Raw genomic sequence first — 17356 nt, 5'->3', positions numbered from 1 at the left:
AAATCACAATAGATACTCAAAACCATTTTGCAGGAACTTTTTCTCTGATTCATCAGAAATAATTCTCTATCCTACACATATTTTGATTTCAAGTATAGATTACAGTTAGTATTTCATACACTGTGGTGTCTGCTCTGAGATCTTTACATCAGAAACACAGGAAGCTTTCAGTCAATGAAAAAATGAATGTACACAAATGCAAGTGTAGAAATGTACGGTATTATGTCTCTCAGTTCTCCAGGTGACCTCGCTCTTCTCTACATTAAATCTAGAAAGCTCAGAATAGCTGCAGGTGGGCTAAATTTTTTTGTATACTTGTAGGTTTAGAAGTATTTGCTTCCCTTTACTTTGATTTCAGAAAAGTTGAAATTATTAGGCATTCTTTTCTTGTCTCTTTACTGATTAAACACTTCTGTGGCTGCCTTGCCGCTTCCAGCAATATTGGCTTTTTTCTTTTGTTTTGTCTCCTTCTCAAATGTACTGTCCTTTGCCACACTGTTTATTGTTTCATAATTTTAAGATGAATTCATGGAACTGAAAACAAAGTGATTCATATGCAGGATCTTCCCAAGGTCAAAGCTAAAACCAACTACAACCAAGAGCACAATACTTCAGGGCCCACATGCTGGTAACGATGTCTCACCACTGTCAGAAGCAGGGAGCAACGCAAGCTTTTCTACTTCACACCAGTGTTGAAGGTTACTTCAAAAGTTCCTAATTCAGAATTTCCAACAAAAAGTCTGCCAAATCTAAGCATAATGTTTCTGTTCAGAACCAGTTTCTGGTGTGCTAACTCAAGCTGACTGGCACATTAACCCTCAAAAAGGCCAGTGGAACATGGTGGAACAAATCCTGAAGGCAGCATGCAGCATGACTAACCACGTCAGGCTATATCTGTGTTGCATTAGGAGCAGAGGTGCAGAATGGGAGCTGGATTTCCCAAGCGCTGAAATTTCTGTATATGAGAATTTTCTTGTGTAATCTGTTGCTATTGTAGCAACAGGACTTTCTCAGTTTCCACTTGTCTTTGAAAAGAACAAAACCAACAAAACAAAACAAAACCAGTATTTATGCCAGTGACCTGACTGAATCTCTTACATCCCAGATAAGCACATTAAATGGGTACAGTTTTTACTATTGGAAAAATATATTTTAAATTACCTTGTGCACATTTATCTTAGCAGCATAAAGTAGAAGGGAAATCAATACAAATTAGACAAACGTTATTGTGGACTGATTTTCTACATCACTTGGATTCAGATAAAACTAGAACAAGAAGTAAAAATTACTCTCAGCTGCTTTGAGAAGAATGAATATTGGGGAAGAAGGGGGAAGGAATTTAAAACTCCAAATTAGAAATTAACTCCAATCCAATACACGCTACAGCTAAAATTTTATCAGCTGTTGAGGATTTCTATGAAATAGAGAAGTATCTTTATTCTAAAGATTATCCTGTTCTTTTCCTGCAGACAAACCTCTTCAAGGCATTTTCTTCACACAAAAATGCCTTGTATTGATAATGAAATTCAGTGACAAACCTGTGGGTTCTCCAAAGACAGATTGCACCTTTTGGTGAATTATTGTGTCTCCTAAAATGCGAACACAGACCGTTTTGCTCAACAATTCAAACAGATGTCAGGAACACGGTAGGTTTATGCATACTATTTCTTTTGCATAACACAGACTTCAGTAACATGCAGAAGTATCTCTTTTTAAAATGGATTTTTTATTAATTTTTCCAAGATTCAACACCATAATTCAAGTAATATAAAAGACACAAAGCCCTGAAATCACACAAAGAACTCCAATAAGCTGCTATTACACCTTGAAATTTATGAGATTCATATAAAGCTCTTTGCATTACAGAAACAATTTTACCAAGATCGCATACAAAGTTTGATACTTAAGTCTGACTGTGTTCCATTATTCTCTGTTAGAAAGCAATGCTTGGGTATTTTTCTTCAGCATTAAAACAAATTTGACAGAATTCAGTGATGCATAGAGTCAAACAATCATCCTTTTACCTTCAAAGAATCTTCAGTCTGACCCCTAAATCTACACTTCTGACAAGGGAAGTGAAAGGGTAGAACATACCCTGGTGGTGACAATGAAAGGAAATTGATTGTTAATATGAAATAGGTCACCTTTATGACTATGTGTCAACTGCAAGTGAGTGATAAATGCCTAGAAGCAATGTTTTGCCCTACAGATGTATGAGTGATACATGAAAATTTTCAAGCAGAAGCTTCTTGCTTAAAAGCAAAAGAACATAATGAAGAGGAAGTGGTATCTGACCTTTAGAGGGGAGAAGAATGCATAGGGGTTGTGTAGCTGACTGATACTTTTGTAAAAAGTAAAATTAAAAGTTCAAGCTGTAGTAGTCATATTGGGACATGCTGTTTTTTCTTGTACAAATCGCTATTTTACCTGTCATGTCCAAGATAACATTAGTCAATGTGCCAGGTACAGAAAGGGTGGAGAGTTAGAATAACACCTTAGGACTCTCTAAGTATAGACATTTCCTTTCTTTTTTTTTTTTCTTTTTTTTCCTTTTTTTTTTTTTAATAATGACAGCGCATGCATCATATGCTGTCTGTATAAACAATAAGCAAAGGCAAATCTATTTCCTTCTCATACTTTGCCCATCTTACCTAACTACAGTTTATGCTTGTTAGGATATGGATGTCTCCTATAGTCTGCCTACAGAGCAAACACAATGGTTCTCCCCTGCAGGCTGCTGGAAGAGAGAGGTGGAGCATTTCTCTGAAGCTGGGAGATTCTCAAGGAAGGAAAGGCAGAGAGCACGGTCAAGTGAGTTCCTACTCAACCAGGCTCTCTATTGCCCTCAAATTGGATGGTCTCTTCTTCTATGGGACTTAAATTATACCATTTGTCAAGAACAAAAAAAAAGTCTACAGATTAGTAGCTCAGAATTAATCAGCTGCAATCAGCCTCCTGTCATTCTACTCCCACAATATTGAAAGCCCTTTCAAAGAATCAGTGCCTTGGAGCTCTGGATAATCATCATTTAATATTTGAAACCACCATTCAGAAGATAGGTATCTATCAACATGTCACTTTACATACTAATAAAACAATTCTTCTTCTATTGTACCTGAACTTAAGAATCTCAAGGTGTCTCGGAAAGAGTAAGCCTTTAAATTCTCATGGGATTCTTGTGATTTCCAAAGAAAAAGTTGATTTCTGGGCCTCAGTGGTTGCCTGATTTCTGGAAGGAATTCAGTTTTGACCAGTGAAAATTAAATCTCTTTAAAGTATATTTAGTTTAATGCTTAAAACTTGAAACATGAAAAGCAGTCATTTAGCTCTAAATTTTAGCCCTCGTCTATCAGTAGTTACTAACGCTGTCTGCTGGATCATGTTAGACACAGAGCTTTCAGAGAACACAAAATATATCACATGCACACAGATTTTGTAAAATGTTTTATGCTACTTGATCATAACCTCAAAAAAAAAAAAGTATTGATTAAATTCAAGATATAAAGAAAAAATGCTAATGACATAGCAAGGCTGCTGAGACATCAATATTTAAAAGCAGTTTGCTGAGATTAATATTTCTTTTTTCTGTCCAGAATGACTTTTGTGCATTTTTTGTATTCTAAAATACAAGATTAACTGCGTCTGTTGGATCAATACCATAAAGTAGCAATACTGTCTTCCATAAACACCCAGTCAGTTTTATGAACCAGGTTATTAGTAGTTAAATATTTAAAGATGTTTGCCCTTTGGATCTCACTTTGATGCTTGCAGCCAGAAAATACTGTCTTCCAAACCCACTTCCAAGCTCCTCAGTGTGGGAGGAAGATTTTGAACCAGTTCAAGAGCAAAAGTAATTTTCCACCCTTCTAGACATAAAAAGAAAAACAAGAATGTATTCAAAAATGATACTGTACATTTTGGCTCATTAGAGATTGTTTTCAAGGAATGATGCAGAATGAACCACATGACAACAGGCACAATGAAGTTGAAAGGACATAAAGTTAGGCATAAGGGTTTGGTTATTGCATACAAGAGTCAAAAATACACAAATAGCACAGCACAAGAGTGAATCAACCAGCTGTGCTTCCTTTCGTAGTGTCATTTTTTGCTTCATGACTTTCTCTTTCCTCTGCAGTGTTTGGCACCCTCAGTCTTTCTCTGTACTTTAAGTGCATTATGTTTCTTCATCTTCCCCACGATTTGTTTTTTTTTTTCCCTCTTCCTCGCTCCTCCGTTTTGGATGTTTAAAAATAAATGTGAATTAAGAAGGATGTCCTCCCCTGCCAGAGACCATCTGCTGTAAGACACCCCTTGAAAAACTATTTCAATGAAATTAAAGTCATTGTGGACTGGATATCCACAAACAGGGAGAAAATAGGCAGCAGCAGAAGCAGAGCTGTTTTTCAAGAGGATTCAGGAGCTGATCCAAGAATCCCAGCTATGTCTGTGGGAGGTAGAAGGCTGATGGTAGCACTGTTACGTGGGTCACCTAGTCCTTTCATCCCAACTAGGGGCAATGCAGCAGTGCCCAAGGAACACTGTCTATAACCTGGCAGCAGGATGGGCTCCCTGCAATTGTACCAATTTCCCTGTGGTGCTGTTCAACTAGTCAGGCTGTGCACTCAAGTACAGCAGTTGGTTTCAAACAACTGAGTTACACTATACTCAGATTTTAATAGGCTTAAGTCCTGCCTGATTTCCTATCATAATAACTGGGGAACAAACTTGTGGAGGACAAGGCTGATGGAATTCACGAAGTGAGGAGTACGAATGTGAGTTAGAACCTCCAGACCACCTCCCAGAGCCACCAAGCATAGGTCCCACCCCCATAAACAAGGATATGTTTATCTACTGTGTAGTCCTCGTGATTAGTACCTAGCTACATCACACAGGAAGCAATCCAGTCTGGTCATAAGCTTGCACTAACCATATTCATAAATTAAATAATAAATGCACATCCCAGCAGACTTCTGTTGGTTTCAAAACACACTGCACTATATTTTAAAGAAAAGAAAAATGCATGCAATTAGATGTTTACAATGATTTCAGAGGCAAAAATGTAGTGTGACACACAGTCATCTCACTGGCTCGTGGTAACGAGCTTGTCACCATAACAAATTAGCATATCCGTGTAAAAGTGTATAGGTATCTGTACACAGCCATCTGCACATAGGCTTTAAAACAAGAACAGAAATATAAGTGCTTTATACAGTGTCATATCAAACCCACAGAAAGTAGTCAGTACTAGTATTTATGTGAAGTCAAAGTTAAGATGCCAAAAGAATGCTTTTGTTTCCCTAAGAATTCTCCATCAATTTATTTCAATTTAAACATAGCATATTAGTTCTCCCTCAAAAAAAGGAAAGAAAAAGAATTGATCTTTATGTCACTCAGAATCACATTATCTTACAAGCATAATTCACATAAAACAAATTAAGAGGCTGATCAAATGCTCTGTTAACGTAACTCTTTAATAATAATATCACTTAGATCTTAAACTGCTTAATTAGATTTTAGTCATTGCAATCAACAGCCTCATTGAAACTTCATTTATAATTTATAATCTCTTTGCATTTTACTGTTCAGTTTAAAAACAGCATTAACAACAAAAGCCAACAGTAAGTAGAAAAAGACAACAGCTACTATAAAAACCAAGGTGATTTATAGAAATGTTGCACCAGTTAGGTTTTGGGATTAACTTATTTCCTGGTTCACCAAACATCAATGGAAATATTTCAATTGGCTCGAATGGGTTCATGATTTTCCCTCAGGAAAAATAAATTTGGACTTCGAACACAAATCTAGATCCAGCATTTTACATTTGACCACAAATCTAAACTGAAAAAAATAAAATAAAATAAGCTGTGCTTTTAGTGAGAAAGTTGAAAAATGAAATAGATCTTTGAGACATTTAATGCCTAAGCATTCAACTCAGCTTCCATTCATTAGTTAGATTTTTATAGATAATGAAGATGTAAAGAGTAGGCCTAGCCAAGGCAACATTTGCTGTTGTGAAGTAGATATTTAAAGAAAGGGGCGTTTGGTTAAACAAAGTAAAAACGCATTCTATAAAGAATTTATGCACATTTGAACACAACCATATTCACAGATAATGTTGGTTTTCTTCTGACTGCAGGTAGAAATAGGTCATCCACGGTCAGGTGACTTACTTTCTTGGGATAAACCATAATTTTATCTGCAATGGCAAAGTACCACCTTGGGAACTGGCCTGCCGGAAACGGAGCTCCATGTTTGATACCACTCACCCCACAGAGCAAGGGGAATATTACAGCTCCAGGATTTTGGATAAGATTTATGTGAATTGAAGTTCCTTTTTGAACATTAAGATATTAGCTGTTCAATAACACAGGCATTTTGCTTTTATTGTTCTTATTTTAATAGCCAGAGCTTTATTTTCCTGTTATTGCAAGATTATGTATTTATAATTATACTCCATTTAAAGAAGCTTTGATTGGTTAGCATGTTGGTATCTCCTCTATAACTAGTTTATCTACTTAAACTGAACACATTTCGCTAACTTCTTCCTAGCAGAGCCCAAAACAGACCCCAGTAGAATTTTAACACCCATCCCTCTAGAGCAGTCTGCTGATATGCTCAAAATATATGTGTAAACTAGCAGGCATCTGCTAAGCTACTAGAGAAGTATCCAGTAAGTAAATAAATGCATCTGGGTTGCAGCCACCAAGATTTATAACACTTTTCCTTGATTTCCTTTTTCACACTACAGTAAATACAGTAATGGTGCTGGCTAATAAACAGCCATAAATCTGCCTTCCTGTTTTTATGATGTTTGCTGATTGAAAAGTAATGCTGTGAAACTGATGAAGTCAGTGACTATGAATGCAGGAAGGCTTTGTAGGCTTTTGGGGGTTATGTTTTTAGTATATTTGAAACAGTTCATTTTGCAGGACTTTTCCACTCCCACATCAATAAGTTGGGGGTTTCTCATAACCTTCACCCCCTCTATTTTCCATATGCTGTAAGCTAGATTTTTACTCCTAATAAATTCAGCAGATCCACAGCAGATGTGGAATAGAAGAGGAGGTCTGGAGTTTTTTTGGACATGGCCTCTCACCAACAACTTAATTCAGTTCCCGTTAAGTCAATGGAAAAATTCCTGTAGACTTTCCTGACAGTTGAATTGGGCTTCTGTTGCTTCCTTCCTTCCACACAATTTCTTTCATACCCTCTCAGCCATCCTTGAAGAACCAGGACAGTTTAGGAACAGTTGTATACAACACACATCTGTTTTTACAACTCAGTTAACAGAGCACTGCAGGAAACTCCTAAGAACGCAGGAAACTTTGCACTCAGGATCTCTGCAGGCATAGCATGGCAGAAGCATGCCAGACATCACCCCTATAGGAATATTCATTCTCTTTCTGTCAACATCTCAGATTTAGCCGAGTCTAGTGGGGCTGTCCATAAAAGTCAGACATTTCTTTCCAAGGGATGTCACTTTTGAGAAAAGTGTAGAAATACCATATCATTTTTTTCTCAGACTTTTCTTGGTGATAGTAAGAGAACTGAATCAGAAGCAAACATGTGGAATAATTTAACAATTTTATCTTTAGCTGCTCTGGAAATAGCTTATTTTATCAACTGAAGGCCTGTCACTTCTCTAAGTTCAAAGTACTACACACTTCTTAGGGGTAGCCTAAATGTTAATTACAGCAGTTTGCCGTATCCAAGATGTCAAACGATGGTCACAGGAAATTAGCTGTGTTTATACTCCTAAAGAGGAGAAATAATATTTTTCCTTCCTACCAATGAGAAGACAGACTGTTGATATCAGCCTGCAGAACTGGATGTTTCCCTAGCAAGTTATTTGGTCTTACCTGTGTACGTTGTTCCCTCCTTCCCTCTTTCCAGATGCACTACTTTTAGGAAAGTTAAAAGTGAGTTCCATCAAACAAAACAATTAAGAGAGGCCTAGCTATGCTGACCTGTAAAAGAACTTTCAGGTGGAAGATTAATTTCATTTTGACAAACCTTATCCTGTCTAGCAGCTAGGACTACCAGCTTTGCAGACTGACATAAAATCCCTCAATACAAAGACAGAGGTGAGACCTTATGATTGACTAAACAAGAAACCCCATTATTTTATATCCCTAAGAGGCCATGCTAACTACAGCCTTACTCATGCCCTCAAAATAAAACAGATACTAATGCTAAAGGAGAAAATCTTCAAATCAAACAGAGCTACACAGTGAGAATGCCCAGAGAGATTGCAAAAGCCTCTCTCCTTCCCAGCTATTATTACCTCCTCAGAGCTGCACAAGCCCGGTGACTGCTACACCCACGAGACAGGTGAATTGGCATGAACCCATCAGAGTTCACAGAATGGGGAACATCCATTTTTATTCCTTTTTTCAGATACTTAAGAGAAGAAAACATGCAAAACAAGCAGTTGTAAGAATGATGCAGATGGAAAAAGCCTTCTTTTTGAACATGAGATCATTTCACCTTCTGTAACCAAATTATATTTTAGCCAATATTATTTAAGACAGGATTTAAACTGTACATCAGTACCACCATTGGTTTTATTCATATTTCACAGGAGGAGAAAATAAAACTGTAAATTTCAAGTGCAAAAGAAAAGCCATCACTGCATAGCTCTGTAACACTGAAAGGTCAGTTCTAGTCTTCCTTTTTCCCTAGTATTCCAAGTTTCTAATTTCTCTGCCATACATGGATCTCAAGTCCCATTTTTATTAGTGCTAAAATAGACTGTTCCCCCACTGTCACACCATCTGTCTCTTTTTCCTCCTGCCTGCCAATATACAGAACATCTAGGAGTTGTTCTGAAAAGAGAAATAAAAGGAAAAAAAGAAAACTGTATTGTTTTGGTCACACACTCTGCTGGCAGCACCGTGTTTCCAGCAGCGACTGTCTTCACAGAGGGACACATTCAGCCTCTGCCAGCCCATGACACACATTTACTTAAAAAAAAAAAAAAAAAGAAAACAAAATCTTGCTGGTTTGGAATGAGGAGATGGGGAGAAATGTGATTTCCTTTCTGCTCTCCCACTGTGTGATTTCAGAGAAGGGCAACTCCTCCCAGTATCAGTGCTGCCTTGTTGCCATTTCAGGTCCTGTATCGGAAATTTCTCCTGACAATTTTCTGATTCAGCCTGAGCCTGAATCAGCAACAAGACCTGTTCACAGTACGCACCAAGAATGGGCTTTTCAGAAAGTGACAGAAAACACAATATGGGCTGTTGCTGCCTTTTTAAAATGTACTTTGACTTTAAATCTACAAATGCTTTTTTTGGCTTTTTAATATAGACATCAAATTCTCTTTTTTCGCCATAATATAACGGCCCTCTGTATCAGTAGCACTCTTAAGAGGTTGAAAATTCCACTATATACTCAAGACAAGATAGACTAAAAAGTCCTAAGGGCATAACAGGGCCAAAAGGCTCTTTTTATGGGGAGTGTCCTCATGTATAGCTTTACACCTGCCTAACACAGAAATAGCTGTAGATGTTTTTCTAAGGGGAATGAACATCATCCAGGTCCTGTGGTGTGGGACTAGAAGAGTGAAAAGGAGTGAGCACCATGATACTTCTGAAGTTGTCAGGATATATGACCTCTGCCCACTATATTTGGTGCATAAATGTTGATTCTCAAGTGAACCTTTTAGCATCTGCTTAGTTCTGGGGTTGGTGAATGAACGCTCCAATACGCCTCCAATAACTCCCCTTCTTTGACTTCAGGATATTCAAATGCAATAAAAAAGTGAGAGGCAGAGGAAGAAAGGATGGATAAACTAGCTTGAAAAACAGAGAGAGGTGGAAGTTCTGGAAGCCATATTTTCCACTCGTAGATATGTGTACACCCCTACTAATATAACTTATTTTCACAGGAGCAAATCCCAGCACGATATGAATCTATTCCAGAACATGACAGCACCTCATAGCTCAGATTGGGCAAAATGGAGAGGGACGGTTTTGAAGAGCTTACTATGAAGCTTCCTTTTGATTTTTATCCACTACCACAGCAATGCTCCTTCATATTCTGCTTAATAGTCCTTGCAACATCCTGTTTTTTTTTTCCCCTCTGGGTTGAAAATGAATTTGCATTGAAGTTATTTGACATTTCAAACTTTTCAGATTTTTCATGTGAAAATAGCACCATCTGTAGGAGAAAACAGACCCAAGTTCATTAAAAAATGTTTATTGTCAAGTCATTAAGCAGAAGTTCCTAATTCCCAAGAGAGTCAATACATAATTTTCAAAGTATGCTCAAATTTTCTACTCCGTCTTGCTACTCCAACTACCTCTGGCACAGTTCAGAGGTGCAGTAGCCTGTACCCTACAACCCCCAAGTTCTCCCTTTGTGACAGCAGCTGAGCAGACCATTTTTGTCCTGACAGCAGTTCAGTAATGACAACTGTCTGCTATGCGTATGTCCAGAGCCACAGAGCCAAGAATCTGGATTTATGTTTATAGAAATAAGCAATTTCCAAATACTGGAAATATTCTAGATTTATCAGTGAAGAGCTTTCAGTTTCCTAGCCTTTTAAAAATGGCAGTATGTCCAGCATCCCAGTTTACCACACATTTAGTTCTGTTTGCTGACTAGGTTGGGGTCAGAAGATGAAAATGCTTTATATTAATCATGAAAATTAAACACATAAACTAATAGGAATCCAATATTGTGTCTAATTGTTTGGAGCCAGCCTTATCTATCAAACCACATTGAATGTCCTCATCTACTACTACTTACAAATTCATTTACATTAGCATATGGTGGCACATCAGCCCACAGTCTGTTGGTCTCTCATAGAAATGACTTTTAATGTTCCCAAAACATTTGGGAACTACCTGTTTTGCCATAAATATTATTTTTAGACGTGTGAAAGTAACTTCTAAATGATCACAAAATTTTACTATAGCATATCAAAAATAATAAGAGGTTTGAAATAGTAAATCAAGCATATTTTCTGAAATATAGTCCCTACGGACATAAATGAAGAAAGATGTTCTTATTTTTAAAAAGTAGGCTTGGCTCTGCCAAAAGCATCTTGCATGAATTCAAGTAAGTCATTTCATTTCTCTGAATTTCCAGGAGAAAAAGGTATTCCGTACTTAACCTCTTCCCTATTTCAGGCCCTACATGCTCTGGCCTGGGGACTCCAGCATCTTACATCAGTAGTGGGATAATAATAGAGGTGAGGCAACCTGCTTCTCCGTCACATCCCTTTTAGACATAAGGTTATAATAAAAACAAACATGGCTGGGCCAGCAGAGCCTCTCTGTGATTCACCATTATTATTTTATTATTTTTAAGGTGTGTCTATGGATAAAAAAAATGAACTTCATAACTGCTTGTCCATATAGACTCAACATCCATCTATAGCTGCAACTATAGGCTAGCTATTTTAAAGAAAGTGACAACATTCTGTGCCTGACAGACTGGCACTGCATCACAGGTTTGATACTTCCAAGCTTCCTGTGCAATGCAAGCAGCTGAGGTCAAAAAAAAAACTGTGTGAAAAGACATTCTAGCAGTGAACTCTGAGCACGGGCCTAGAAGATTGTTTGCTGGATTTTTTAGAAGAAACTTGCCAGAATTATCTGCGTAAAAACAAACTCTCTTTTCTGCATGAAAATGAAGTCTCTGGCAGACAGCTGAAGCTGCATGGTGAGCCAGTGTGGGACAGTCTTTTATCTTTTCTAAATAATAATACTAATAAAATTTTAAAAAGCAACAAGCATCCATTCTTCAAATGCAAACAAATAAACAAATTTGCTAGCAAGATCACCTCTACCCAGCTGACACCATGTAGACTATTTATTCTGTTTATTAACCCCCTTTCACAGGTTTGCTAAGAAAATTCTAAACTTCTCTTCACAAATGACTAACAATTTTTATGCACAGATAACGATGCTCAACAGCCACATATGATAAATATTTACTATTCCCATCCAACTATCACTAAGACGTTAACTTTGGTGCAAAATACCACTCACAGTGGATAACAGCATCCCTAACCTAACTCAAGAGCATTTTGCGCACTTAATGAGCATCACATTCAGTACAATTTGTATCCTTCCCTCCAAACTCTTTTCCATTCACTTCCCTCTGTTCAGAAAAGCACAGAAAGGGCAGCATACTGAAAAGCTATTTAGCGATGGTGCTAGAGAGCATTTTGCAAGGAGATGCCAGCAAATTCTTCACAGCCTGTGAGCTGACTAGCACTTACGAGCATGGCACTGAGCTGGAGCTAATAAGCACTGGTGAGACGCATGTCTGTTACTTCACATGTGTTCGCACGGCTTCTGGCTCTCTCAGGCAGGAGAGCAAACACCTTACCGTAACATATGACGCAGATACATCATGAGCCTTTGTGGGCATCTGTACAGAATATATATAAAACTGAGTCAACAAACTAGACCTCACATTCCCATGGCAAATATGAGACACACAAAGGAAACGTAAGGGAATGTTTTTAATTTCCAATATGTCACACAGAGAGCTGTGTACAGGGGCAGCAAAAATGTGTACAACTGTTTGAAATGTCTTGTTATTTTCTAAAGTGTTACAGATGAGAAATTATAATTTGAGGGTGGGAGGGTAAAAACTGAAATGAACACATAAGTGCTGCAAAAGAGTTCTTGGATATCTGAATGCAACTGACAACAAAAAAAAGGGGGGGATGAAGCATGTAGAGACAAAGAAACCAATTCAAGCTTGATCCAATGTCCACTAAGTCAGTGAGAGGCTCTCCACTTAATGCATACTGGAGCTGAACCGTTAAGATCCCGTACACCCATGAGGGCAAGTTTATACCAGGCTATTGTTAGCAATATTTTTCAATTATTGCTTAGAAGAATCAGCTCCTTCAGTCAAGTTCCCTGACTGTTGGCCAAATTTAGTTCTGACATATGCATCCATTATCTTTCAATACAGCATACATATGCACCAGAGAATTTGGCTGCTTGGTGTGAATGATTAAAACATTCAATGAGAGAGGGAGCTGCATAAAGATTTAAAAGATTATTAGTTCCATGTTCTCATTCAAACAGAAGACAAAACAGTATCTCAATTGACAAGAATATACTAGCAGTGAAAGCAACTATTCTGTGAGCCATTTGCTTTCTAAAAAGGAGAATAGAACTCCCGTTGCTAAAATCTCCCTGCAAAAATGTCACCGCTCTGGGACCGAGTCCCACTTCTACCCTCATCTTGCTGGGCAACATCGTAAAACCATTGAAATACTCTGCTTAAAATACAAGGAAAGTCTGCTGGCTTTGGAAACATTTATAGTTTAGATCTCACACTGTTTAAGAGTTTATAGATAGTGTACCTGGCTTCCTAGTAAGAATTTCATACAATCTTTTGAAAGGCTTTAAGGATGTACCACAGCATTTGTTGCTTTTAAACATACAAGCAGCATTTCAATTAGCCTAATAATGGTTTCCTAGGAGAACTGAAGATTCACTTAGAAACACTGCACAGATCAAAAAAGCAAGTCTTCAAGCAAATGTGTGCATGTAGGCTTGCTTCTGTCTTTCTTCATCAGACAGTCAGAATGATATTGTTATTCGTCCATGGACGTTCCTCTTCTTAATTTAGCCTTCACATTTCACTCCAGTTTCTCCTTTATTTCTCAGGCCATTAGGGCCATGACTGAAGGCAGAATTTAAGACCCATCCTTTTTCACATTAACTACAGAAAATCCTCATGCTTTTCTGCAAAATAGCTGCAACACAGTTGCACAAACTGATAATAAAGTGGACATTCCACTTGGTGCTTAACTGTTATGTTGGATCAGATAAAATTACCTTGCCATTTTATTTGCCCAGCCTTCAGGTGTGATGTGGAAGGGCATGTCTGTTATCAAAACACCATCAGGTTATTCCAGTGACACAGCTGTTACAAATCATAATGGAAGATGACACTCAGCTGAACACATTAACCTGGCCACAGAGGTTAGGAAGCAGTCATATGGTAAAAGGGCTCATTGGAAAAATCATCTAACAATCCCAAAAAGCAAAATAGGTCTATTAGAAGAAGCACATGTGATGTGTTTCCCCCTAGTCCCAGCTGCTCCCTCAGGAAGAGATAATTTCTGTCAATGAAGCCAAGCCTGTAATGCAAAGGCAACTGCAACTGTTTTCAAAACCACACCAACTCCTCCCTGGGGAGTCAGAGGGTATGGAAAATCATTCTCTCCCAAATGCTGTTTTTGAAGCTACAGAATAAGAAGGAGGGGGGAGAGAGAGAAAGAAAAACAAACAAACAAACTGTAGGTTCTGCTTCTTCCAAGATCCTACCGAGGGCTAGTCTCACATGAAATGTCATCTCGTTCCTTTTGAAAGATTGCTTTCTGCAGTTCATGAGCAAGGTTTACAGAATCAGTTTGCAGACACAGAATCCTGAGAGAGGGGCACTTAAAGCAGCAGCAGCTGCAAAATCAAGCCTTGAATGAATTGAACAAGAAAAGCTTCAAGACAGCGTCTATGCCAGGTGGCACTGGCTTTCAGTGAGATCTGGGCATAAAAATAAAATACACGCTGTTCTCATCAATGAAGCACAGGGAGTTTGTATTTAGTAAAAATTGTAAAATTGTTTGAACAGCCCAGAAGACATTAACCAGAGACTGTGATTTGTAGCAATCTGCCATTCCCTCATCTGTCCTTTTTCCATTTCTGGGTCTTCAGTCACTTTGAGTCCCTGAAGTTACTTTCTATTTTATGACACAAAAACAGCAGCTGTTTCTACCTTCTGGGATAACACACTGTCTAGGTAAAATTCACCCTTGTGGAGACAGCTAACTAAAGGTCTCTGCTCATTTGCATGCTTGTTCAAGTACTCATGCTGGTACAGAAACATTCTGTACAATGTCTGCTCCAGGCTGAATTTCATTCAACAAGTTCTTTCTGAATCTGAAGAACTTCATCCACAAAACAGTGAGATTTTAGGAGTCTGCACATATTCAGAAAAAAATGATGGTCAGCACAATCAACAGTTTTTACTTTTATTTTATTTAAAAAAGTTTCTCTATTTGTTCTGAGTTCCAGTTTTTCTCAGCAGCCATAATGGCTAGAAACAGATTGGGATGGAAACTAAAACTACCATATAGTCATACGAATTCAAGAAGTTAAGATTTGAGAAAAAACTCAAGTATACAAAAACATCACAATAATGACTTAACAGTATGTTGATACCAGCCTGTTAGCAAAGTAGAAAATATAACGTCTAGACCTGTCCACAACATGGCTTCTAACCAAGTTTGAATCCAGGAACTGACACGGTTTCATTTCTATAATGTTATATTTGATGTGGAAAAGAAGTGAAGCAAAAGGAATGAATTTACAAAACAGAAACTGAAGGCAACATTTGCACAAGCTCCTCTGAAGCCCAGATCCCAAGTGTCATACAGCAATATTCAGTCTGTGCTGAGGAACACAAAATATTAAGGATGCTATGACTATATATTTCATCTTAGGAACAAGCCTCCTACTGTTTATGTTCATATTTGATCTGTAAAAAGTAAGAGCACGCATGCAAACTGATAGATGAACGCCCTGAGAGTGATTGTCCCACAGAGACACATTTTCATCTTTCAAGACCTATCACTTCGAGGTATTGCATTGCGTAGCATAACAATGTGATGTGTCTGAATAACAAATCACTGGCTTCCTACTGAACATGTAAAGAAATAATAAACATACTTTGCCTTCCTTTTTCTTTGGTATGTATTCTTCTGAGTGAAAATTATATGACAGTGTCTGAAGTCAAAGGACTGACAAACAAGGCTGCTTTGCCAGCATCCAAATTACCAAGGATGCAAATGTTTCATTTGTCTTTCTGTTCAAATAAGGCGGGATGTTTTTATTTTTTAATGCCAGCATAGACCCTATTTCCCTGCAACTCTCTCGCATGGCTCATCAGATGCAGGCATGCTCTACTTAGAAAACTGTCTTCTGATGTTTAATACTAATGCTTCTACAGACTGCTTTCATTGTACCAATTAGAAAAGGAACAATAAAGCAACTCTCAAGTTACAGCATAAGGAGTCATAAAGTATATGTAAATGTAGTCTTGTAAAATGAGATAATGTAAATGTAAACTGGATCTCCACAATATCAAAAAATAATGGTTCCCATAAGCAAAGAATGGGCACATCTGTACCAGAGAACTGGAAAATTCAGAAGTTACCAACACTGACCCATGCCAGTATGCCCATGCAAGGCAGAGCCAGAAGGGTGTACCAACAGATAAAATTAGTGTAATCTCAGCACTATGATCCCCAATATTTCTAGTTGCAGAGCTGCACAAAACCAGGTCAATCATCTCTGAAAAATGATTATCATCAGGCCTTGGATCCATTACTCACAAATATTCAATTTGTGATTCATCTTTTACTCTTGGTTATCATCTTCTTGGCAGTAGTGGACAATTCCCTGTTCTTCTGTATTTAAAAATACAAACCAACTAAAGAAAAAAAAAAAAAAGAAAGAAAGAACTAAAACCAATCATGTCCCAGTTGAATAAACTTGCATTCAAGTTTTACAGTTAAGGATGAGAGGGCAAAGGTCTTCATGTCCAGCTAAGCTTCTCAAATAAAACTATTAACGTAATTTCAATGTAACATAATTTCAGTGTAACTCAATGTAACTCATGCTTTCTTCAGTCCAGAATATCCCTCTAAGCTTGCTCACTTATTTCCTTTAGGGTTACACTCAACCACTCCACTTAGAAGTCAAGCCTAAAACTCTAAGCTCTACTCTCCTTCCAAGCCTGTCTTCAACACGTCACCTGCCTACAATTTCTAATAGAGCTTCATCCCAGCCTCTTGGGAAAGCTCAGTCTTTCATCTCAGTTACTTGCCTTTTGTTTCGTTTTTCTACATTCTTTGTTTTAAGTACGGACCACAGAATCACCTGATTCATGCCCACAAAAAATTACCCAGGAGGCTCCCTATTGTCATTAATTAAAACATGTCTTGTAGGGATAAGCAACCTATGGGTAAGGTCTAGATGTAGCTGGATTACACTTCCTGATATTACTTCACAAGGGAATCCAACAAAGACACTACATTTTCAGAAAGCAGCATACAGCCAAACTGACTATTTTCTCTGGCCCAGATTATAAAGGCCACAACTAGCCTACAGAATCACTTGTAGTTATACCAATGACTTATTTTATACAGTAGGAACAGGATTAAAGGCATTCAAACAGAATAATAAAAACAATTAACACCAAGAAGATCTTTAAGTTCTTATTTTTTTTTACACCTAACACTGCTTTAAAGAATCACCAATCTTCACCACCTAGCACCAGGTAGTTCATTAGGATACTGTTACTATCACTGTGCTAA

At 37.8% G+C, this 17356-nt stretch overlaps 2 protein-coding genes across 2 annotated transcripts in view; one reads left to right on the top strand and one right to left on the bottom strand.

Moving 5' to 3' along the window:
• The window catches only part of ANKRD60 (ankyrin repeat domain 60), a 299161-nt gene that overhangs the window by 232442 nt on the left and 49363 nt on the right, over positions 1-17356 (bottom strand). The gene's annotated exons all lie outside the window — the stretch shown is intronic.
• Positions 1-17356, top strand: part of LOC308178946 (uncharacterized protein) — a 43507-nt gene that overhangs the window by 5751 nt on the left and 20400 nt on the right. The window lies entirely within an intron of this gene.

Source organism: Anser brachyrhynchus, assembly GCF_964034855.1.
Source record: "Anser brachyrhynchus genome assembly, chromosome: 16".
In the NCBI taxonomy this organism is placed as follows: Eukaryota; Metazoa; Chordata; class Aves; order Anseriformes; family Anatidae; genus Anser; species Anser brachyrhynchus.
The sequence above is the reverse complement of the archived record's forward strand: the minus strand, read 5'-3'. Positions and strand labels throughout refer to the sequence as shown.